Here is a 24,456-nt window from a genome sequence, read left to right as displayed (position 1 = left end):
AATAAATTTGTATTCCATTAAAAAGAACAGACCGTAAATTAGAGGTCAGTTAGATAGTATCACAATATGAATTAAGTTCTTTGAAATTCATTTTCTAGGTTATATTTTGGTTGTACTGAATGTTTCTAAAATCAAACAAAATTTTGTGATGATTATATATTTGTTATGTAGGCCCTAAACAATAATCAAGAAATCATCTCCATGAAAAAAGAAGATGCATTTTCCTCCATACTTCCTAATGTACACCTCATAATATGAAATTTAATTAGTGAAACTCAATAATTCACAGAGCTGGTAAAAGAATGATAATGGACAATCACAGCCTAAGCACAGGGACAATATGCACAGATATATTTCATTAATGGAATTAATTTAGAATTGTAATTAAACAGATTACTTACTAGCCCACACTATAATTTCATTAAACTAAATGATAAAGCTTCATCACCTAGCATCAATTAAAGAACCTTCCCAATTGTGGCATATACTGTACAGTTTAATGCATTCAAAATGGACTGACAAGTTTAAAAAAGAAAGATCCTTCTTTTACCCTATGCTCAGAAAGTTTTTATGCAAAACAGTTAATAATCTAAAACTAAAATAAATCTAAAAAAAATAAATCTAGTTTCACAAGAAGAGAATTATTAAAATTGCTCAAAATTTTATAAGAATAATCTACCAGTAAGTATATGGAGAATTTAGTATATGTGCTGCCGAAGCGAGCACAGTATATGGAGAATTTAAAAATTATTCTACTGTGTACTCCCTGTCCAAACTTAAAACAACATGTGCATACATATGTGTGTATATTTGTACAAGAAAAACTCTGATGTATATTTCTTTCATTTACTGACTGTTTACTATGTGTCAAGTCCTGTCACAGGTGCTGGGGACAAATAATAAAGAATAAGACAAATATAATGCTTATCCTCACAAAATATACTATTTAGAATTTTAGAAAAAATTTGGGGCACCTGGGTGGCTCAGTGGGTTAAAGCCTCTGCCTCTGGCTCAGGTCATGATCCCAGGGTCCTGGGATCAAGTCCCACATAGGGCTCTCTGCTCCGCAGGGAGCCTGTTTCCTCCTCTCTCTCTCTGCCTGCCTTTCTATCTACTTGTGATCTCTGTCTGTCAAATAAATAACTAAAATCTTTAAAAAAAAAATTTTAGAAAAAATTTGTGAAGATGAACAAAATTATGTGAGATTTTATGGTCATGTAATTAACTCTTCTTCCCTCTCATTAAAGTATTTTTGCATTTTCAGTTTTTTTTTAATTTTGTGCAATTTTACATACATACTTCATGTTCTGATATAGAAATTATGTCATCATATATTTTATTCCTTGAATATATTTTATTCTCATATAATAGGTGAGTATATTTTTCCTGTAACCCCAGACTAAATGAATTATCCATACAATGAAAATCTATTTCAATATTCTATTATTTTCTCTTTGGTATATTAATAGTCTCCCAAGGATATGAAGGCAGATGAACAGCAGATACAATACAAATACTAAAATTTATTTATCTAGACTCTATTTAACAATAATAAGCATTACAAAAGAAAAAGATAATGACTATAGATATGAAAACTGATTTCTCACAAAAATAAAATACCAACTCTATTTTAATGGTATTCTAAAATAATTTGTACAAATGAAGAATTTACTTGTCCTTCTTTATTTACTTTTCTTAGATATGGATACCACCTCATTTTTCAAATCAAAATTTAGAAATGCAGAAGGATGATTTAAAGAAAAACAGCAATTTCACGTCTCCATTCTCTTCTACTTCAAGTGAGTTACAAGAACTTATTTTTCTTGACAGGTTATAAGAAATGAAATAAATTGATGAATAAATGCTCATTTCTTTCCTATCAAAGAATACATGTATGCTAATATTTTATTATCCAATCTATTTAATATTTTGATATTAAGTTTTTTAAGTTGTATAAGTTATTTATTAGAGTAAGTTTAATTCCATTCTTTGGCTCAAATAATGTAAAAATTAAACATTAATTTACTTACTTATTTTTTAAAGATTTTATTTATTTATTTGACAGAGAAAGACAGCAAGAGAGGGAACGTAAGCAGGGAGAGCGGGAGAGCAAGAAGCAGGCTGCTGAGCAGGGATCTTGACCTGAGCCAAGAGCAGAAGCTCAAGGATTGAGCCACCCAGGCACCAGTAAACATTAGTTTAAATAATTTTATTAAAAAATAAATGAATGATTTACTTGAATTTCCTGAAACTTCAACTATCATATTGCATATCTGGCTTCAAGCAAGATTTTAACTCACAGAAAAAAAAAATTAAGTTTTTACAAAGTGAAGCATAATCATTCCTTTACTTCTTATGCATGCAATGCTACTGGGCTCACATCCATTGTTAGTTACTTTTAGCCACACATTTACACTAGTCAATATAAATATAGATCTCAATATAGATTTTAAAAAAGTAAATCATGCATGTCAATAAACTTCAAATCCCTTGGAACTTTTTTCAGGCATTATATTATAAAAGAAGCCCCATCATCTTTTTTTCACTAAAAATTAAGTCTAGAAGAAGAAACATCTGAGAAGTATCTTCAATAATTTTATTTGAAGAAGGATTATGACCTTTTTAAAATATAAGGAGATTGTTCTCCAGTATTATTTAGTTTTTAGTTCTTCTTAGAACTTGTCCTATTTCAAAAATTTTACAATTTTAAGCTTTTTGGAAAGCACTCAAAAATCATGCATGTGCAAAAACATTATCCATTACTTATTATATTATTCAATTTGTACTTATCTCCAGCATTCAAAACTAAGCAAAGGATTGGACATCTATGTCTTTTTCCCCCCCTCATTCTCAAATGTTTAAATGAGTACATCTCTTCTTCTTAAATACTACACATTTAGATGCATTTCATTATCATCTCCTATCCTATTCTGTCTGAAGATTGTGCATTTAGAATCTGTTTATGAAATATGATCAATTAATTCTGTTGCTGACATTAAATTTTATGGTTATCTGCTTTGTATGTGATAACAAATGAAAAGTTTTTTTTAATGAAAGTCAAAATCAAACATTTTTAAACATTTTTAAAGCTCTGCACATAGATCTCATCAGTAAGCCTCATTCTTTGTGTTTTATGGGTGTATGTAGTACATATAGAGGTTATGTCACATACTAGTTGGCGTCTTCATTAAGCAGGATATTTTTCTGCAATATCAGAAGCACCTATTTCAGAAACAAACCCTAAAGGCTAAAACTAACTAAACATTTGGTAAAAATATAACTACAGAATATAGTTTAATGTGTTTTTTTTTTCTGTTTAAAAATAGGACTTCATGTGGTATTGGTCTTAAACTCAAATACCACATGCCAGAAAGATCCTGACCCCAAATCCTATGCTAAACTGAATTGCTTACTCCCTCTGTGTTTTAAATTATGTTCCTTACCCCTGAAAGCCTGACAGGTCATGTGAAAAAACTGCTAATAGCCTGGGTAGAACTGAAAATAACTATATATATACACACATATATATCATACAAATCATGCATAATTTTAACAAGTTTTAATTATAGGAAAATAAAATTTCTAAAAGCAGATTACCAGTCTATGATAACTGGGAGAGATAAACATTTGTAAAACTAGGATGCATTAAATGAAATTAAAAGAGAATAAATTCTGAAGTAAGGCAGACAGATATGCTTCCCAACTTTCTTACCTCTTACACTGGCAATTAGCAAAGTTACCCTTCAGCCTCATAACTTAAGTGGAAACAACAAAATCCAATTCACATCATGGTTGTGTTAAAAACGCACTTGGCATATATTAGACCTTCAATGAATGTTAGATATCTTAAATTATTTGATAAGATTCTTCAGTATCACATCTGTACATTAATTCAGCAGACATCATTTAAAAATTAACACTTTAACAAAGAACTTTCATTGGACTACAAGTCTTTTTATCTATACACGGTCTACTTTTGAATTCATTTGAACATACAGCAAACTGCTTAGGCTATAACAAATATCCATAAACCAAAAATAAGCAAACATTAACATTTTATGATTTTGTCCTCGGGTTTTCTAAGTAAATTACTTACAACTTTATAAATAACTATTTTATTCCCTAAACTGGCCCCTCCCTCAATTCTCAGGGACATCTACCATCATAATTTTGTATTTATCATTTAATATATGGTTTCACATATTTACTATATACATAAGCATGAGATAATTTATAGCATTGCTTTGTCTGTTTTGTTTCACATGAATGCTACCTATCATGTTTTCTGTTCATTTATTTTACTTTTGTATATTTCATTTTGATAGAAGCTAATATTTAATATTTCCAGGTTTCCAAGGTGATCTTGTTGTCAAGCACTGTGTTAAATACATGTATATTTAATTTGCTGTATCCTCACAATAGTCCTATGGGACAGACTTTGAATATCTTTATATTATATGTTGTAATTCATTTTACATTACATATTTTATTTATATTTTTAAAATATTGTCATTTTACAGATGATCCAGATGGGTAAGCCACTTACAGAATGCTACATGGGTCGTAAATGATAAAGCTAGAATTTGAATCTAAGCTCTCCAGATCCAGAGCCCACACATTAATCACATTACCCCTGTGTTCAAAATTAAATAATGGACCATATGTTTGCATGTATTTTCCTACCAATGGACAAACCAGCTGTTTCCAATTTTTTACTCTTATAAACAATGATACAATAAATATCCTTCAATATGTCTCCTTGTCTCCATACAAGAGATCCTTCAGGGCAGAGGCTTGGGTGAGTTATTTGGGAGTCTCAGGGTGCATATGTGTCCAACAGTGACCAGTCTTATATTGGCCTTTCTAGTTAAGATATTGAGGCTCAAGAAGACCAAGGTATAATTGATAATATTTTTTATCTAAAAACCTCTGGTGTTTGGAGGAAAATACCCTCTATGCTCAGTATGTCTGGTATTCTTCACTCATCTTGTGTGAATGTATGCTTCCAGGACAGGAAAAAAATCTCTATTTAAGAGACTTCTAATGTCTTAATAAGGAATTGCTTAATAAAATATAGAAGGTCCAGTTAAATGAGAATTCCTGATAATCAATGAATACTTTAGTACATTTCACAGGACATACTATACTTAAAATTATTTTTCATCTGAATTCAAATTTAACTAAGCATTCTTCCTTTTTATTTGCTAAATTTGGAGACCTCACAATGAATCCACCCACTGAATGGCTAATACACAAAAGAACCACCCCTACTTACTGCTAGTAGGCACTTTGAGGGGATGTCCTCAATCCAGTGTCATATAATCTAGCTACAAATTAAATGGGACTACAGTCTCTTCTCTGTCTCTCAGAACTCATTATATTTTATTCAAGTGGAAGTAGATGGAAGATGTATATATTTTACACAATTTTGCTCATAAAAAGTGTTATCAGAAACCTTTCCACAGCTGTAAATTAAGTGCTGCAATACCTTCCTCAACTCAGGTTATCTTGCCTCTTTATTTTTTTCTTGTATAATGACACACTGAGGTACTTTTTTAAAACATCTTATCCCTGAGGATATAGCTAGAAGGATCATTAACCATCTGCCAACCTCGTCTGTTTTGCCTCCTCAACCCCATGCCCACATTCACTTCCTCTCTGTTCTATATCATAAACATGCACTTTGGTTGAATAAAACTGGGTAGCAGAAAACAAAAGGTATTTCTGTAAGCTAAACTGACATTACATTAAATAATGAGGAATTTTCAAGTGGGAGAACCCTATATGATCACCCAACACCCCATTTTATGATTATAAAAAAAGAAGAGGAATTACAACCAAATTCAATCATCCTCCCTATAAAATAAGACTCTCCGAATAAGCAGGAACAAAGGACAGCCAGTGAGTCTTAGGTATTGCAGCTGCCAAAGATGAAATTTCTACTCCAGGGCATATTCATTTCACTTGTTAAGTGCTACTTGAACTAATAGCAATTTCTTAGGTGAAAAGAATTTTTATCTTTTTCTTAGTTTTCCATTATAGAGCTTTGGCATTTCATCAATTGGCATATTTACTACATTGTGCTGAAATGCTTCTAAGGTTTTGCAGAGAATATGGAGGGATGCTTTTGTCTATAAAATAAACCATCAGTTCAGGCTGGGATTTTTTTTTTTTTCCAAAAGAAATGAAGTTGATTACTTGGCATCAGTCCTTCATCACAGATACTACTGAAGAAAAAAGGAGTGTGAGAAAAACTGAAGGACACAAAGTCCACAGGGAAATAACGAAGTATAAGTGCTGCAGAGAGCAGCCAGAAATGGAATAATATTTCTTCTGTGAAGACCTCAGTAATAACAACCCATGAATGATGAGACTTATTGCAAATGGCAAGAGTGCTGTGGGAAAATAAAATAAAAAAAATGCTACTCTGTGAAGGATACCATTTCACATGCCGTATCTCCTTCTCCTTCTTTACAGATCATTTGAGCTCACTTTTTCATTATTCCTCTTTCCAAACAACAATAGATACTCACAATGGGCCAAATATGCACCACAGACTAAAAGGTATAGCTATGGAAAAAACATGACATCTGATTCTGACCCAAATTTGACCTAAAAATAAATAGGCAATTACAAAACAAATACAGAAATACCAACCATGATGATATATTGGAGAATCCACAAAGAAAGGAGGAAGTAATTGTAATCATGGAGTTGGCCAGAAAAATATTCCCATAGGAAGTGACATTTATATATGTTCTAATGGAGGAGTAGGGTTTCGTTAGGCTGGAAGTGGGAAAAGAAAAGAAAATTCAACAGGTCAGTCAAAGAAACATATAACAAATACTCTGATTGTTCAGAGGATTTGTTGTTTATGATGCTGAAACTGGAAAAATAAGCTGTGGCAAGATTCTGCAGTCAAATGTTCTACCACTGAGCTATACTGCTGTGGCAAGATTCTGAGTGGCCTTACAGATCTTAAAGAGGAATATAGTGTTAGATGAATATATGGAATAGGAAGCAAGTGTGGATATATAAGAAAGGAATATGACATGATTCAATGTGCAACTTTAGTGGCACTTTGAAAAATGGATAAGAGGGAAAAAAGTTAGAGGTAATTACATCAAATAGGAAATTATTATAATTATCCAGGTGAAAGAAATGATGAAAACTCAAATAAGACAGTGGTGGCATAGACAGAGAATGGAAAAACAAAATTCAGTTGGAAATTAGAGTTGATAGGTTCAGGGACAGATTAGGTAAAACAGGAGTTGGACATTAAGATTTTGCTGTTGTATGAATGAGTACATTCTGATTCCATAGATTTTGGCAGATGCAGGAGAAACATAAATGTTAAATTTTTATTCTCAAAGTGAAACTTTTAGAATTATATCTATTTGTTACTCAATATATGTTTATAACAAATTTAGCTCCATACCCTTCAAAGAAAAAGGAAAAATAAACTAAATTTGGAAAGTCAAATAATTGGATATATCACAGATACTTTTCTTAACTGTTCACAATTTTAAATAGGCTTAGATCACAGTTATTAAAACTATATAGCTGATTAACAGACTTTTTTGCACCAGCTTTTTAGTTCTGAAAATAACTCAATATAGTGAAATATTCTGGGGACAGAGTGAATTCTGTCCTTGAGTGACCTATTAAACTTTATTGATGACTGAGAACAACAAATGCTTATAAAAATAAGACAACTTCAATTAACCAACTATTAAAGGAGCTTAATTATTCAAAAAAGAAATCTTGGGCACCTGGGTGCCTCAGTGGGTTAAAGCCTCTGCCTTCAGCTCAGGTCATGATCCCAGGGTCCTGGGATCGAGCCCCAAATTGGGCTCTCTGCTTAGCAGGGAACTTGCCTCTCCCTCTCTCTCTCGCCTGTCTCTCTGCCTGTGAAATAAATAAATAAAATCTTTAAAAAAACTCTAAAAAAAAAAAAAAAAGAAATCTTAATCCATTCGAATCTTTACCCCTTCACTTTTATATTCAAGTGAGCATAATAATTAAGACTTTGTTCCAAAATTATAATATAAAAAGTGCTTTTACAAATATTATTTACTTACTTACTTATTTTTATTTGAGTATAGTTGACACACAATATTACATTAGTTTTGGGTGCACAAAATAGGGATTCTATATCTCTACATGTTATGCTAATATCACAAGTGCAATTACCATCTGTCATCGTAATTTGCTATACTAATATCATTGACTATATTCTCTATCTGTATATTTTGCTTCTATGACTTATTCATTCCATAACTAGAGGCCTGTATCTCCTACTTCCTTTTACCCATTTTGCCCATGTTCCCATTTTCCTTCCCTCTGGCAACCATCAGTTTGTTCTCTGTATTTTTAAGTCTGATTCTGCTTTTTGTTTGTTTATTCATTTATTTTCTTAGATTTCACATATGAGTGAAACCATATTGAATCTTTCTTTCTATGCCTCACTTCACTTAGCATTATATACTCTAGTTTCATCTATGTTGTTGCAGATGACAAGATTCATCCTTTTTATAGCTGTGTAATATTCCATTGTGGTGTGTGTGTGTGTGTGTGTGTGTGTGTGTGTGTGTGTACTATATATTTTTTATCCATCCATATATATTGATTGGACACTTAGGTTGCTTCCATATCATGGGCATTGTAGATAATGCTGAAATAAACATAGGGGTGCATATATCTTTTTAAATTAGTGTCTTTGGTTTCTTTGAGTAAACAACCAAAAATATCATGTGGTATTTCTATTTTTAATTTTTTGAGAAACTTCAATACTGTTTTCTACACTGGATATAATACTTTACATTCCTATCAACAGTGTACAAGGGTTCCTTTTTCTCACATCCTCATGGACACTTGTCACTTCTTGTGTTTTACACCTAGCCATTCTGACACGTGTGAAGTGATATCTCATTATGGTTTTGATTTACATTTACCTAATAAATAATGATGTTGAGCATCTTTCCATGTGTCTGTTGGCCATCTGTATGTCTTCCTTAAAAAAAAAATGTATATACATGTCCTCTGCCCATTTTTTAATTGGATTGTTTGGTTTTTTTGATGAGTAGTACATGTTCTTTACATATTTTAGATATTAACCCTTTATCAGATATATCACTTGCAAATTCTTTCCCCATTCATTTAGGTTGCTTTTTCATTTTGTTCTTGGTTTCCTTCACTGTGCAAAACTTTTTGCTTTAGTGTAGTCCTACTAGTTTATTTTTGCTTTTATTTCCCTTGCCTCAGGAGACATATCTAGAAAAATGCTGCTATAGCCAATGTCAGAGAACTTACTGCCTGTGTTACTTTCAAAGAGTTTTATGGTTTCAGGTCTCATGTTTAGGTCTTTAATCCTTTTTGAGTTTATTTTTGCATATGGTGTTAAAAAGTGGTCCAGTTTCATTATTTTGCATGGAGCTGTCTAGTTTTCCCAGCACCAGTTACTGAAGCAACTGTCTTTTCTCCATAGTATAGTCTTGCCTCCTTTATCATAGATTAACTGGCCATATAAGTGTGGGTTTATTTCTGGGCTCTCTATTCTGTTCCACTGATCTATGTGTCTATCTTCATGCCGCTACAAACATTTATTTTAATATTATTTAATTTAATCTCATATGAACTTGGGCAGTACTCCTGTATAATCTCTACTTTGTAGATAAAGAAGTTGAAAATTAAAAATTAATAGTTTTTAAAAAAGTGACTTAGTTTTATCAAAAGTTATACTTCTTTAGATAATGGCATCAGGACACAAACCAAATTCTTTAACCGCAATCGACTCAATATGTCTCTAATAGCCATCTAAGACAATTCAGAACAACAAATATTTGTTGAAGTCCCCTGTTGTTTTCTCTTGTAATGCCTTTCAAAAATGAACTCTGCTAAGATTTTATAAAAATAAAGACTATTAAAGACATTCCTGGCAGAAAGCAATAGAATAAAAGCAAGAAATAATTACCATAATGATAGAATACCGAATGTGGTTTGGATTTATGACATGGATTTCTATTTATGAGAGACTAAATACAGTGTATAGTCATACTGGGGAGAAATCTTATTATCAGGTTAAGGCATGACTATATTAATAAAAAGGGCCAGATGAATAGTTTTCAAAGAAAATTTTATATAAACAAAATCTTATATGTAACCCTAAAATATAAGATATATTAAATTAAAGACACTTCAGTGGAAGCAGGAACAGGGAGGTAAGTTTTATTTATTTACTGTGATGTGACTACATAAAAATAGAATTTTTGTGCCATAACTATACCTACAATGTAAAAATGATCTGATCAAAGTGAAAATATAAAATATTTGCAGGAAATATGATAGACATAATTACTCATTTAACATTGAAACATGACTTGAATTTATAAGGGAAAAAGAGCAACTGCCAAAAACAAATGGATAAAACTGCAGAATGGGAATTCATATGCAAAATATATATTCATAATATAGTATTCAACATATTACAAAATTCACATTAGAACCACGTTAGAATAAAATTTTCCCTATAAGATGAACAACTACTACAGAGTTCTAATGCACACTAAGGACAAGAGGAAATAAGCGTTTGTATATACTACAGATGAGTATATACATGTATATATGCCTGACTTTTGACCAGGCAACTAGGCAGTTAATTAAATTCAAATGGCATCTCATCTTTGAACTACTAATTCTTCTTCAAATATTTAACATACTTATGTGTTTTTACTGTGTGCAAATAAATATATACACGTACATGTTTAATCATTACATAATTTTAAAAAATCACTGTATCATTAAAAATCTAAATTAGTGGGGTGTACCTGGGTGGCTCAGTGGGTTAAAGCCTCTGCCTTCAGTTCAGGTCATGATCCCAGGGTCCTGGGACGGAGCCCGCATGGGGCTTTCTGTCCAGCAGGGAGCCTGCTTCCCTTCCTCTCTCTCTGCCTGCCTCTCTGCCTACTTGTGATCTCTGTCTGTCAAATAAATAAATAAAATCTTTAAAAAAAAATCTAAATTGGTAAGTGCTTTGTTTTGGAAAGTTCTTAAGGATACACATAAGTTAAAAAAAAAAAGTACTGTGTATCATATTCTCCTACTTGATTGTGTAGTTTTATTTTATAAAAAACATAAAGCTGGTTAATGTGGTTGTATTTTCATACATTAGCTATCAGTACACATTGAATTTTTAACAACTTATATATTATGTTATAAAGAAATTACTTGTTCTAATAATATTTACAAGTAAAAGCAGAATGAAACAGTAAGATGTAAAGAATACCAGATATTCTAAATTAAGAAAAATAACAACTGAAATTAGTGAACCTACTTTACAGTAAAAACAGAGAACACAGATCTTTACCCAGGCCCTAGGAACCCAAGTCAGAATCTAAAGATTTCATCTACTAAAAGATTCCAGAGCTGGGAGCAGGAAGGGGTAAGGAAGAAGTAAACAGTGCAAAGTAGGAAGACAAGAACCACAAGAAAAGAGCCAAGGATTTTGCTCTTTGGTTGTTTTGTTTTGTTTGATCTAAGAAACCACTGAACATGGAGAAAGTATATGATCAGCATCTAGGATAGTTACTCATCTTGAATAAATAAAATAGATATGGAGCTATGGAGCCTTGAAATATTCCTGGAAAGCAGAACTGAAATAGTTTCTTTGCCTGTACATTTACATATATTCTGAGGTACATTTCAGCCTGCCTAGAATGCTTATTAAGAATTATGGGTATTCTATCAATAATTTCCATTCACCAAGGACTGACTAACTAATGCCATAATAGCTTCAATGACTATCAAAATGTAGCCTCAGGCTGTCTATAGTGGAAAGAAGCTATGGAAAATTTTCCTCTCTTTAAAACATTATCTGTCAGAACAAAGACAACTCTGGTTTCCAGGGGGAAAAAAAAACAGTCATATTCTCTTTCTCTCTCCTTCACTCCTTCCTTTCCTTCCTTCCACCCTCCCTTTTTCCTCCCTCCTTCTCAGGTTCTTTTTTCTGAAATGAGGGTGTCTATTACCTGCTGTTAAACCTGGCTGCTTACACTGGGGTAAGTTCCATAATGATAGGAATCATACAACAATTTTGTGTATCAGGAAACTGACTTAGTTCTCCAGATCTTTTACTTTAGCATGGCTGAAGGCCATGCAGTAAAATGGAAAGAAACAATAAAGCTTCTTCTGGGCACAGAACAGACAAGAAGACCCGCCCTTTGTTCTATGTACCAAATCAATTACTGTATATAAAACCACTTTATTAATATTAAAGCACTGGCTGTGTAATGTAGAACCTTTTGGTTCAATAATAGCAAGACTAACGATGATGCACTGACATTACATTCTGTAAGTGCTTAGCCTTCTTAGCTCTTTACTCTTTTTTTTCATTATTCTGCCCATATCAGACCTTGACTTTATCTCCCAATAGATTTGACTTTTGCCTTTGCCTTTTCCAAACTTTCATCTTCTCTCCAGAATGTGCAATCTGTTCAGAGCAGCTAACTTGGGTAGACTCACTATTAATAAGGGGAGATTAGACTCTTCCAGGAAGCAAGTACCACTGATAATCATCTGAATACTCTTGTTTATGGTCAATTACTCAAATTTATGTTCAAATTTTCTTTATAATAGATTTTAGTGATCTAAAATCTTATAATTTCTGCATGCTAAGCAAAAACAAGACTGAACATTTTGGTATCTCTTTCCTCTGGTATTCTTGAAAGTCAAGTGAAAGGAAAATGGGGGATACCTAACTTCAAGTAGAACCTCAGTCTACTACTATGTGCCCCAGAAAGCATAAGTAGGGTTAATAAATGAGAATTGGACACCAGCCATAACCTAAGTGCTGAGAATATCCCATAATGGTTCTCATTTGCCATTTTTTCCCATTCTGATGTGTTCAATATTGATCATTATTATAAAGACTCAACTAATACCTGAATTTTCTTGAAAAGATGACATCAAGGCAATTTAATATCATTTTTTTCAAGGACAAAAAATAAAGTAAAAAAAAAATACCAAAAAACAAAAACAAATGAAATACCACTTCTAAGGTATTGTAAGAACTTAGAAAATTTTAAGATTTAATTTCATGAACTCATTGTGCTGAAGAAGACTTATATATTACTGGCTAACTAATTCATAAAATAAGATTGCCAAGAAAGAGGAACTAAGATCCCACCCAACTCAAAAAAATGGAGTATGCTTATTTTAAGACAGGTTGGTTCCATAACCTGGTTTTATTCTGCATTGTGTTTAGTTTGGAATCAGACACAAGTTCCTCATGGAATAGTCGAGGAAAATATCACACAACTCTGACTGATTCTGATTAAGTCAACACTCGATTAACACACAAAAAGTAGAATAAATTAGAAAATGAATGGAGAATATATAAAGATAAGTGAAAAAAAGAGAAGTCCCCAGATGTCAAAAAAGAAAGAGAAAATGAAAGTGGAGAGCTTAGGAAAGTTCTTTGGGGCTACAGAGTTTCCAAACTGAAAATTGGATCTAAAGTTGAGTCTAGTATCTATTAGAGAACAAAAGTTGTATTTTAAGTCTGTCCAGGTTAAGCATAAGCCTCCCTTATAAAATACCTTAACACTGAAGTATGTCCTGTCTTAGAAAAATCCAGAGAAACATGAAAGATTATAATCTCTCTGGACATTTTGGCAGGCATCTTGTCTTCTTCAAAGCATTTTTTTTTTTTTTTTCACTAAGTATCTAAAGTAATACCCTTGTCTGGTTTTACTCCTACATTGCTTGGTATTTTTCAATCTCACTTTTAGCTTCTTCCTTATATCCTCAATTTCTGCCCTGGTATCTCATTTTTCATTGTGTCTACTCTTAAAGACCTCATCCAGTCTCATGGATGTATCTCATATATTGCTGAGGGTTCCCACATTTATGATTTCAATCTGAATCTTTCCCTGAACTATAGGTTTTTGAGTTCATCTCCATAATTAGGATATACAATTGAATGACTCTTAGGCATTTCAAACTTAAAAAGTCCAAAGTGAAATCATAGGCTTCCTCCAAGGAAAGAATGCTCTCTGTAACTGTCCCGAGCTCAATGCACTGTCAAAAAAGACCTTGGGAATCATTTCTGATTTCTTTCTCTCAAAGCCAATATCCAATCTGTTAGAGAATACTATTATTTCTACTCCTATAATAGGGAATCTAGTGTCTTCTTTCTACTTCCACAGCTACCAAGCTGGCCCATATCACTTACATCTTTCATTTCAATAACTTTCTAGTTTTCTTCTTCTTTTCAGCTTATGCATTTAGATCTTTCACAATAATCTCAAAATAGCAACCAAAATTAACGTGAAACAACATAAAATGGATTACAATACTTTTCTCATCAGAAAACTTTAATGACTTTCTATCTTATTCATGTTAAAAGCCGAAAGTCCTATGGATAGTCTACAAAACTATCTAACATTTTTAACCTTAACTCCTATTGCTCTTCTCCTTTCTCATTACTCACAAACACATGGATTTCCTTGATTTTCTCAAATATGCCAAGCACATTTTTCTCTCATGGTCTCGCAACTTACACATGGCTCAAAACCTCTTTGCAACCTTTTCTTTCCACTGTAGAATGCAAGCCATATAAAGGCAAGAATTTTCTTTGCCTTTATTAACTGTTATAATCTAGTATCTTGTACATTGCCTTTTTCATAGTTTGCACTAAATAAATATTTACAGAATGGGTAAGTCAACTCTTTCTCTGATTATTTAATCAGCAGGGATAACAGGGATGGTCTACAGTATAATCAGAGGAGAATGAACTCAGAATCTGTCAGGTTGGGTTCAGGTTCCACCTCAGTCCTTTTGTACTCTCAGTTTAAAAATCATTTATTCTTTATTCTTTCTCAGGCTCAATGCTCTCATTTGTACAGTGTTTTTTTGTTTGGTTGGTCTTGGTTTCAGATTCCTTTTCAGAGTCCATAGTGGTCTTGGTTTTTATTTGTGAGTGTGTGTGTGTGTACATGCAACAATTGAGGAAAAAGGTATAAAACATCATAAAAGTATAAATTATTATATACAATAAACTTACCATGACTTCATCCTGAGACCTATGATTCCTAACTACTGGCAAATATAGAAATAGATAATACTGCCATACTTATCTTATATCTAAAACTCTATCTAAAGTATGTGGTAGATTAATCATACCATTTACTAAAATATGGGAAATTCAGTCTCAGAGATACTAAGCAACAACTCCAATGCTACAGAGCACTTACTAGAGTACTCACAGTAGTAGTTACCAAATGTAAATACTAAAGAGCTACATATGACCCAGCTACATATGACCCAGCAATTGCACTACTGGGTTATTTACCCTAAAGATACAAATGTAGTGATCCAAAAGGGCATGTGCACCGAATGTTTATAGCAGCAATGTCCACAATAGCCAAAGAATGGAAAGAACCTAGATGTCCATCAACAGATGAATGGATAAAGAAGATGTGGTATATATACATACAATGGAATATCATGCAGCCATCAAAAGAAATGAAATCTTGCCATTTGTGATGATGTGAATGGAACAAAAGGGTATTATGCTGAGCAAAATAAGTCAATCAGAGAAAAACAATTATCATATGATCTCCCTGATATGAGGAAGTTGAGAGGCAAAGTGGGGTGTTTGGGGGGTAGGGAAGGAAAAAATGAAACAAGATGGGATTGGGAGGGATTGGGAGGGAGACAAACCATAAGAGACTCTTTAATCTCACAAAACAAACCGAGGGTTGCTGGGAGGAAGGGGGTAGGGAGAGGGTGGTTGGGTTATGGACACTGGGGAAGGTATGTGCTATGGTGAGTGCAGTGATATGTTAATAAAAACTAAAAAAATTTTTAAAAGAGAGAAAAACTGTTCCATGTTGCACTAAAATGTGAACTGGAATAGATCACTCTATGTTTATTCGTTCTGTTATTGGCATACTTTCCACTAAGTATTTCATGTTCAAATTCTAATTTTCATGGAAAATTAGGAAGAAGAAGAGGAAGAAGAAGAGAGGGAGAAGGAAAAAATATTATTTTCAAAACTAACAAAATATATAAAGAAATTCTTTTTAGGCATTGGGCAATAATCAACTTTGGGCCACAATTTATGAGAGAAGATAAACTTAGAAGATAAGGCCAATATTCACAATAGTTTTGCCTTGAATGAAGAGTCCAGATCATACTGTGAGGAAAGAGAACCCACAAAAAGAGAGATCTCAACTGGCAGAGGTGACAGATACTACATTATCAAAGTTGTTTAGGCAAGTGGCATTTTAGGGGATAAAGTCTTAGAGAGGAAATGTCTTCAGAGAAAAAGTCCTTGATATCTGTACATGCTTAGTAGAACATAGCTACTTTGAGGCCAGGAAAATGTGAAAATATTCTAGAGGCAATATAGAGCAAAGAAACAGAATTTGGATTTCAAGCCCAGCTGTAATGGAGTGACCCTGGTGACCATGCTGGATCTTTAACTGAAATTCCAGGAAGACCATTAACTGTGAATAAAAAGCACACCTAAGGGGTGATATTTTCAACACTGAAAAAAGGAGAACCTAAGATAACCTGTCCTAAAAATATTAAATGAAGACAACAAGAAATTTTTAAGTGCATGAAAGAAGACAATCTAATAATTTTTAGAAAAAATTTAAAAATTCAGGATTCTACAATATATAAAATACATAATTCTAGCAAACAAAACTTACTAGTTTTGGACTTCTGGTGCACTGCATTCTAGCGCTCAATATCCAACACTTAGATAATCACATTTGGGGAAAAACAGATACAGGTGGCAGTTGGGTAATTTATTTTGAAAATATCTAAGTACTTTGTCCTCTATACTTATCTCCAATTTTGTGTTCTAGTGGAAGGTTCTGGCAAAATTAAATATTGGTCTGGATGCATCTGTAATATATTATTTTTTAAATTGGATTGCCATGTTGCTTTATTTTTTTTAAGATTTTATTTCTTTATTTGACAGACAGAGATCATAAGTAGGCAGAGAGGCAGGCAGAGAGAGAGAAAGGAGGAAGCAGGCTCCCTGCTGAGCAGAGAGCCTGATGCGGGACTCGATCCCAGGACCCTGGGATCATGACCTGAGCCGAAGACAGAGGCTTTAACCCACTGAGCCACCTAGGCACCCCCATCTGTAATATTTGCTTATTTCCTTTCTTATTAATAGCAATCAGAAGTGTTTTTTGTCTTTTTTTTTTTTTTAAGCCTCAGAGCAAGTTTTTAAAATATAGAAATCTCCCCTGCTCATTAATTCATGGCTAGCTCTGATCTGGTTTACGAATAGTTTAGCCAAGCATATAATTCGGGTGATCCTGTCCTCTGCAGATAGAGATGTTCTATATATCATGCATTTAAGCTCTGGGATTTTAGCTGTTTCCTAAGGGAAATATATAAATAAGTGGTAATTACTTAGAGTTTATAACCCTATTGTTAGCACTTTGTATTATGATGTTATTGTTGAAGATCACAAGTCTTGGCCTGCATCCTTAGAGGACTGGACAGCATTAATTTGATTCTGTTTACAAGCTTGTAAAAAGTGACTTATATGCAAAAGAAATTATAATGTCAAACTCTTTTAAAAATTTTACTAGTTATGTTTATTAGTGAATAGCAGCAGAACTAGAGATGATTCATATATTGGATGTGATGCACAAAGATCTCAGATAACGTGATTAATACACTAAATAAAATGGAATAACATATAGAAAGAATGAATGAAAAGCAAAGTAACTTCAAAATATAACTGGAATCAATAGAAATAAGAATCTAATCTGTACCCTGTAAGTACCAATATATAAATACCAATATATAACTAGTTAAAGTCTTGATGGAAGGGTTACAGAAGATGGGATTAGTGATTTCAAAAAGAGATAAATAGAAATCTTCAAACTGAAACATAGGGAAAAAATAGAAAAGTGGGGAGAACAAAAGATATACAAAGAAGAGTTCAAAATATTTCTAATGTATGTAGTTGAGGTATAAGATGAGAAGAAAAGAGAATATTGAAAAATACTGAAAAAAAAAAGACTAGGAATTGTCTAAACCTGATGAAAGATATAAAACCACAGATTCAAGCAATTCAGTGACCATACAGTTGGAAAACTATGAAGAAAATCACAGATTGCTAAAAACAAAAACAAAACAAATACAGATTGAAAATACTTAACAGCAAATGGAATAAAAAGCTTGCTTTTCAACAGAAACAATAAAAGGCAGAATACAACAGAATTGCAGTTTTAAAATATTGAAAGATATAACATGACAATAAAATATTATTCAAAAACAAAGGCAGAATTAAGATTTTATAAAAAAGAGAAAAGCTGAGATAATTTGTCTCCAACAGATATGAACCCTAAGAAATACTAGAAGTAGTTACTTATGTTAAAGGTAAAGCATCCCAGATGAAATTAAAAACCTTTAAGAAAAACTGGAAGTTTCCAAAATTAGCAAATAAATTGATAAATATAACAAATATTGACATCTTAGAATAATGATATAATTTTTTTTTCAAGATTTTATGTATTTGTTTGACAGAAAGAGCATAAGTAGGCAGAGAGGCAGGCAGAGACAGAGGGGGAAGTAATGATAGAATTTATCACAGAATCTGTAACACATAGTAAAACACAAGAATAGAACAAATGGTACATAGAAGGTAAATGGAGCCTACCTATGGCAACATTTGAGAAGTGGCTCATGTATTGTTTTAATGTAGTTTTTAACAAATTAAAAAATGGATAGTATAATTAACAGATCAACAGAAGTAATCATAAACAAAAGCTAAAAGATGATAAAATGGTAAAGTAATTTAAAATCTATTAAATCAAAGAAAAAAATTCAGAATAAACAAAGAACAGATGGGATAAACTCGAAACAGGAGCAATATGGTAGACTTAAATTCAACTCATTTACCATTACATTAAATTAAATGATATTGAAACTCCTAGAAATATGCACACACAGTCCACTCTAAATATGAGAACACAATAAAACTGAAAGTAAATGGATGGAGAAATATTTACCATGTGAACACTGGAAATCAAAGTGGGTGCTACTAATGTTATCAGATAAAATAATCCTTAAAGCAAGAAGTTCATTGGATATAAATAAAATATTCTATACTGATAAATGGCTTAATTAGATAAAAAGACATATAAATCCAATTTTGATACCCATCGAAATATACAGTTTGAAATCAAAACTCAAAAACAGAGAAAGCCATCAACCATCCTGTCTGGAGATTTTAACAATTACCTCGCAATACCACAGGTGATGAAAATTAAAATATTGGTAAGAAAGATTTTTATGATATAATTTAATAACCTACTCTGATAGATACTTATAGAACATTATGCCCATATGGTAGAAAAAAGGATTCTTCTAAAGTGCACATATAACATTTACAAAAGTAGTTTTTAACTTAAACCATAAAGAAACTCTAAGTAGTTAAAAATAAGAATTGTACAGTATAGCACACAGTAGAATACTATATCTTTTTGCAGGGGTTTGGAAATTAAGGACCCCAACACACCTCCCCCCCCCAAAAAAACCCACATCATAAATTAAGAAATCTTTTAAGCTGAATGACAATGAAAATAAAACACATCAAAACTTGTGTAATGTACCAAATTTATGACTTAAAAAGCACATATTACCAAGAAAAGACTGAGAATAAAGTATCTAAGCTTCTGACTCAATCAGAGAAAAACAACAGTAAATTAAAGCCAAAGTATAAAAGAAGAAAGTAAAAAAAATTAAATGAGGAAATATCAAAGAACAAAAACAGATGTACAACAGAAAAAAATCAGTAGAGCCAATTGGTAGATCTTCAAAAATAAATATAAAATTTATAAACTCTCTAAGAGAAAAGAATAAACAAGAATACACAATTCCAGTAATGGAAATGAATAGGGATATCACAACTATGAATACTAAAAATATAATAACAGATATTACATATAACTTTACGTTAATAGCTTAGAATTTTTAAGGCAATTTTTTTAGAAATAGGCAAATTTCATAGAAATTCAATTTACTGGTACTAATACAAAATGAATAGAAAATCTGAATAATCTTATATCTGTAAGAGAAATTTAATCCATATGTAAAATCTTTGTCAAAAAGAAAATAAATAGGTTAGGTATTTCCACTGATGCATTGTTCAAAATACTTAAGGAAGAAATAGTATCAAATGTTCCAAAAAATCTCCCATAGGAAAAAAAAAAGCAACACTTTCTATCTCATTTTATGCAACCAGCATTATGCTGATACCATAACCCAGAAACAAAGACATCAGAAAGAAAACTTAGGGAAAAGATTTTTCCATGAATATTGATGTGAAAATTTTAAAATCACAGCAAATTTAATCCAGTTGATGCATCAAATGGTTAATACATGATAATAAAGTGGGATTTATTTATGGAAAACCATTACTTATGATTTACCATATTAACAGAATAAAGGACAAAACCAAAGAGCTAGAAAAATTATTTGCTAAAATTCACTACCATTTTTTCATTAAAAATTTTATTCTCATGACACTGGGCATAGCAAATAACATTTTAAAACTATAACTAAGAGAATAACCAAATATATGTCTCTAATATTACACTGAAAGACAAATGTTGACTGTTTTCTCACTAATTAGATACATTATTGAAATTTAGACCAAGACTAGATAAAGATTATATATACTGTAACACTACGATTCAAATTTTATGGAACATTTTAGCTTTTAAAATCAGATCAGAAAAAAATATATGGTTTAAAAAAAGAAGCTACCTTAGTTTTACTTTAGATAACATACATTTTACACAGAGAATACAAAATAATCTAAATATAAGATGTTGACAGTAATAAGTAAATTTAGGAAGGTTTCCAAACACAAGGTCAGTATGTGAAAAATCATATAGATACAACATACATACACACAAAAAATCACATATTCACATACATACACACATATAAGAAGCAAGAAAAAGTGAAATGAAAATATCAGTTACACTTCTCTACAAAAATATCAATATCAAATATCTGGAAATTACATAATGAAAATAGGCAAGACCTTGAAACTGGAAAATACAGAGAAGTACTGAGAAAAACTCAGTAACTAAATAAATGTACATCAAAACCACATTAGTATATTAAAATGTATTTAAGTATTTAAAATCCCCATTTTGTTCCAACTGATACATAGTTTCAATATTTAAATGCCCATTTTGTATTTAAAATACAAAGTGTAAAATGCCCATTTTGTCCAAACTGATACATAGTTTTAATACAATCCTAGATACATTTTCTTAAATCCACAAGCCGATTATAAAATCTAGAAGGAAATGTAAAGGATCTAGAATAACCAAAGTGATACTGAATAATAAGAGCACAAAGGTGAAGGAATTTTAGTACCAGAATTCAAGACATAAAGACATTTCCATTAATTATGGCAGTGGAAATCATATAAAAATTACATTATACACCCACACACACATATATATAATATAAATATGTGTTGGGGGAAGTGCTCTTTCTAATAAATTAAACAAATAAATAAATTATATGGAAGAAAATAAACCTGACCTCCTTTCAGCCATAATACAGAAAGTAATTATAGATCAAAAGCTACATTAAAGCAAAACAATCATTCTTTTAGAATATAACACTGGAGACTTCATGGTAAATGTTGGCTATACAGAACCCTAAAATCAATAACCATGAAATAAAACACTGCTGAAATTTACTAAAGGAATTTATTAAACTTAAACACTTTTCTGTTAAATAAGAGTAGGGTGAACAACTCTCCTAGGGGTTCCCAGGAGGTAAGATTATAGTGTTAACACCAGGACAGTCTCCAAGCAAACCAGAATTGATGATCATCATACCCACAGACAGAATAATTTTATTTGTGACTGTTTCAAAAAGAATAGGATGGAAATGATGTGTGACTTCCAAAGCTAGATCATAAAAGGCGATTCAGCTTCTGACTTGATCATGTGAGCACCAATGCTGGAGCTCTGTGCAGTCATGTAGGCAGTCTAACTGCCTTCAGGCCACCATGCTGAGGGGACTCACAGGATGGTCCGGCATGGAGGGCTCACATCCCAGAAACTACATAAAAAAGAGATGTCTAGAAAAGCCCCTAGCTTCTCCAATCACCAGCTATTCCAGCTCTATCCACCATCTAGCTAAACTTTCAAAAGAGACCTGAAGCCAGACTATCCTGCTAATACATTCCCAAATTCCTAACCCCAAACTGAGAAGTAACAAAATAATTAATATTGCTTTAAGCCTTTAAGTTCTGAAGACAATTTTTATGCAACAACAGTAACTGGAACAGCAACCCACTAAAACAAAACAAAACAAAACAAAAAACCACCTCTAGCAATATTTCCACATATTATTATCACATTCAATCCTCATTTTTGTCCACATGACATATCAAATGAAAAAATTTAAAAAATAGCTTAGTATTATACCCTATATATGTGTGTATGTATGTATAATATATATGATTAAATAAAATGTCAGTGGAATCTCTCATCAACACAATTTTTACTTGATATATGTATATATCATTTAATTTTAAAATATATATATACAATTTGCATTATTTTTAAATGAACTTATTTTTAATAGGAAAATCTGTTAAGGCCAACTACAACATGAAAGTTCAGTATGAGCACCTAAAGCTATAGATAAGGCTTTATAAGGAAAAGCTAAAATAAAAATTCCATTTTAAAGACATTTTCTTTTTTTTTAATTTTCTTTTTTTTTATTTATTTTTGTGAAAGATTTAATTTATTTATTTAGTTATTTATTTGACAGACAGAGATCACAAGTAGGCAGAGAGACAGGCAGAGAGAGAGGAAGAAGCAAGTTCCCTGCTGAGCAGAGAGCCTGATGCGATGCCGGTCTTGGGGACTTGATCCCAGGACCCTAGGATCATGACCTGAGTTGAAGGCAGAGGCTTTAACCCATTGAGCCACCCAGGCGCCCCTAAAGACGTTTCTTGATTATATCACATAAGTACAATATTGAATAAGATACATTCCAATTTACCATTACAATATTCCTTTGCTTATAATCAGCATAAACTAACTAGTTCACACGATTAAGCTAAGCAAGAACTTAGGCAATCATATATAAAATTATTTCCCTAATATTTTCATTGATTCTCAGTTCATAAATACAAGAGTTAAACATTAAAACATCAATTTATTAGTGAAGATAAATTTTCTTTAAAAATGATGAACGGTCTTAAAACTAAAGGAATATTATAGTAGAAAGTAAAAATACAGTATATAGTGGATTTTGAAGTGCATACCCTCAAGATTCTTCTCTCTAAATATTAAGTGTAATAATTTTTGTGATTCATTATCAGTTTCACATTTGATGCATTGATACCAATACCAGCATTGTTTTAAAAAACATTTAAATTTTTGAAAATTCTTAAAGCATAACTTACATCGTGTTTCAATAAAATGTCTACGTTTCTTCAGAAACAAAACAGAGGGGTATTGCCACCATATGTTAACTAAATTCTGGATACTGTCTTTATTGTGGTCTTTCACTTTTCTGTAAGGACTCAGCAGTGGCAGCTGGGGTAAAAGAGACTGGTATAGAAATAGGAGATAATCCAACAACAGTTCCTCTGCTACACAAAGACTATTTTTGGAGGAAGAGGAGACCTGCACTACCCAGAAGGAAACCTACTAAATACAATTTTAGAAATATGAAACTTTGCAAGCCTTCTGAGTATGCATCAAAAATAAATGAGACCAGCTGTCAACATTAGTCATGGTTTCATCTTCTTCTCTTTGTACAATTCCCAAATTGTACAAATCAAGATAGAAAACAATAAATTACCCCTTTAAGTAATTTATGCTCATCTAAACATTTTAATTATTTTATATCTAATGTGCAATATCTAATCCCTTCACTTATAGCAGATCATAGATATCTAGACAAAGTCTCATAATAATTATACTTCCTAGGTGCAAGTTATTACAAATTTCAACATCAAACTTACATGTTTCCCTCTCTCCTTTGTTCTTTCTCTTTCATTCACTGATGAAGTTGACTCTGAAATAACCTGGACTTCTGTTGTACCTAGAAGAACAGAGAGGAAATTACTGACTGACTATCAGAAATCATTACCGAATAGACAAAAATAATTCTTTTTATTATCTCAAAGCTATTAATAAAGCAAATAAATGAATGGTGTATTACTGTGTGAACATTTCCTTTATATGCACACACAGGTTTGTTTTGTTAATAAATAAGTATTCTACTACTTTGTTGATTAATGTATTTTATTTTATTCTTTAATTTTTTTAATGAATAGATTATTTACGAGGTGGTATTAAGAACTTCCCAGAGGCCCCTTATCACTGAAGTTACTTCAGCTGCAACATTTTCTGAGCATAGCAAACCATTGTT

The 24,456-nt window shown here is 31.9% G+C and overlaps 1 long non-coding RNA gene across 1 annotated transcript in view; it reads right to left on the bottom strand.

Annotated features, from left to right (window-relative positions):
* The window catches only part of LOC132028010 (uncharacterized), a 372,003-nt gene that overhangs the window by 76,081 nt on the left and 271,466 nt on the right, over positions 1–24,456 (bottom strand). The window contains exon 4 of the long non-coding RNA XR_009407313.1: positions 24,047–24,126. This is a non-coding gene — a long non-coding RNA (uncharacterized LOC132028010). The remainder of the gene's footprint in view (positions 1–24,046; positions 24,127–24,456) is intronic.

This window comes from Mustela nigripes, chromosome 12 (genome assembly GCF_022355385.1).
Source record: "Mustela nigripes isolate SB6536 chromosome 12, MUSNIG.SB6536, whole genome shotgun sequence".
NCBI lineage: Eukaryota > Metazoa > Chordata > Mammalia > Carnivora > Mustelidae > Mustela > Mustela nigripes.
Note: the sequence above shows the minus strand (reverse complement) of the source record. Positions and strands in the feature narration are given on the sequence as shown.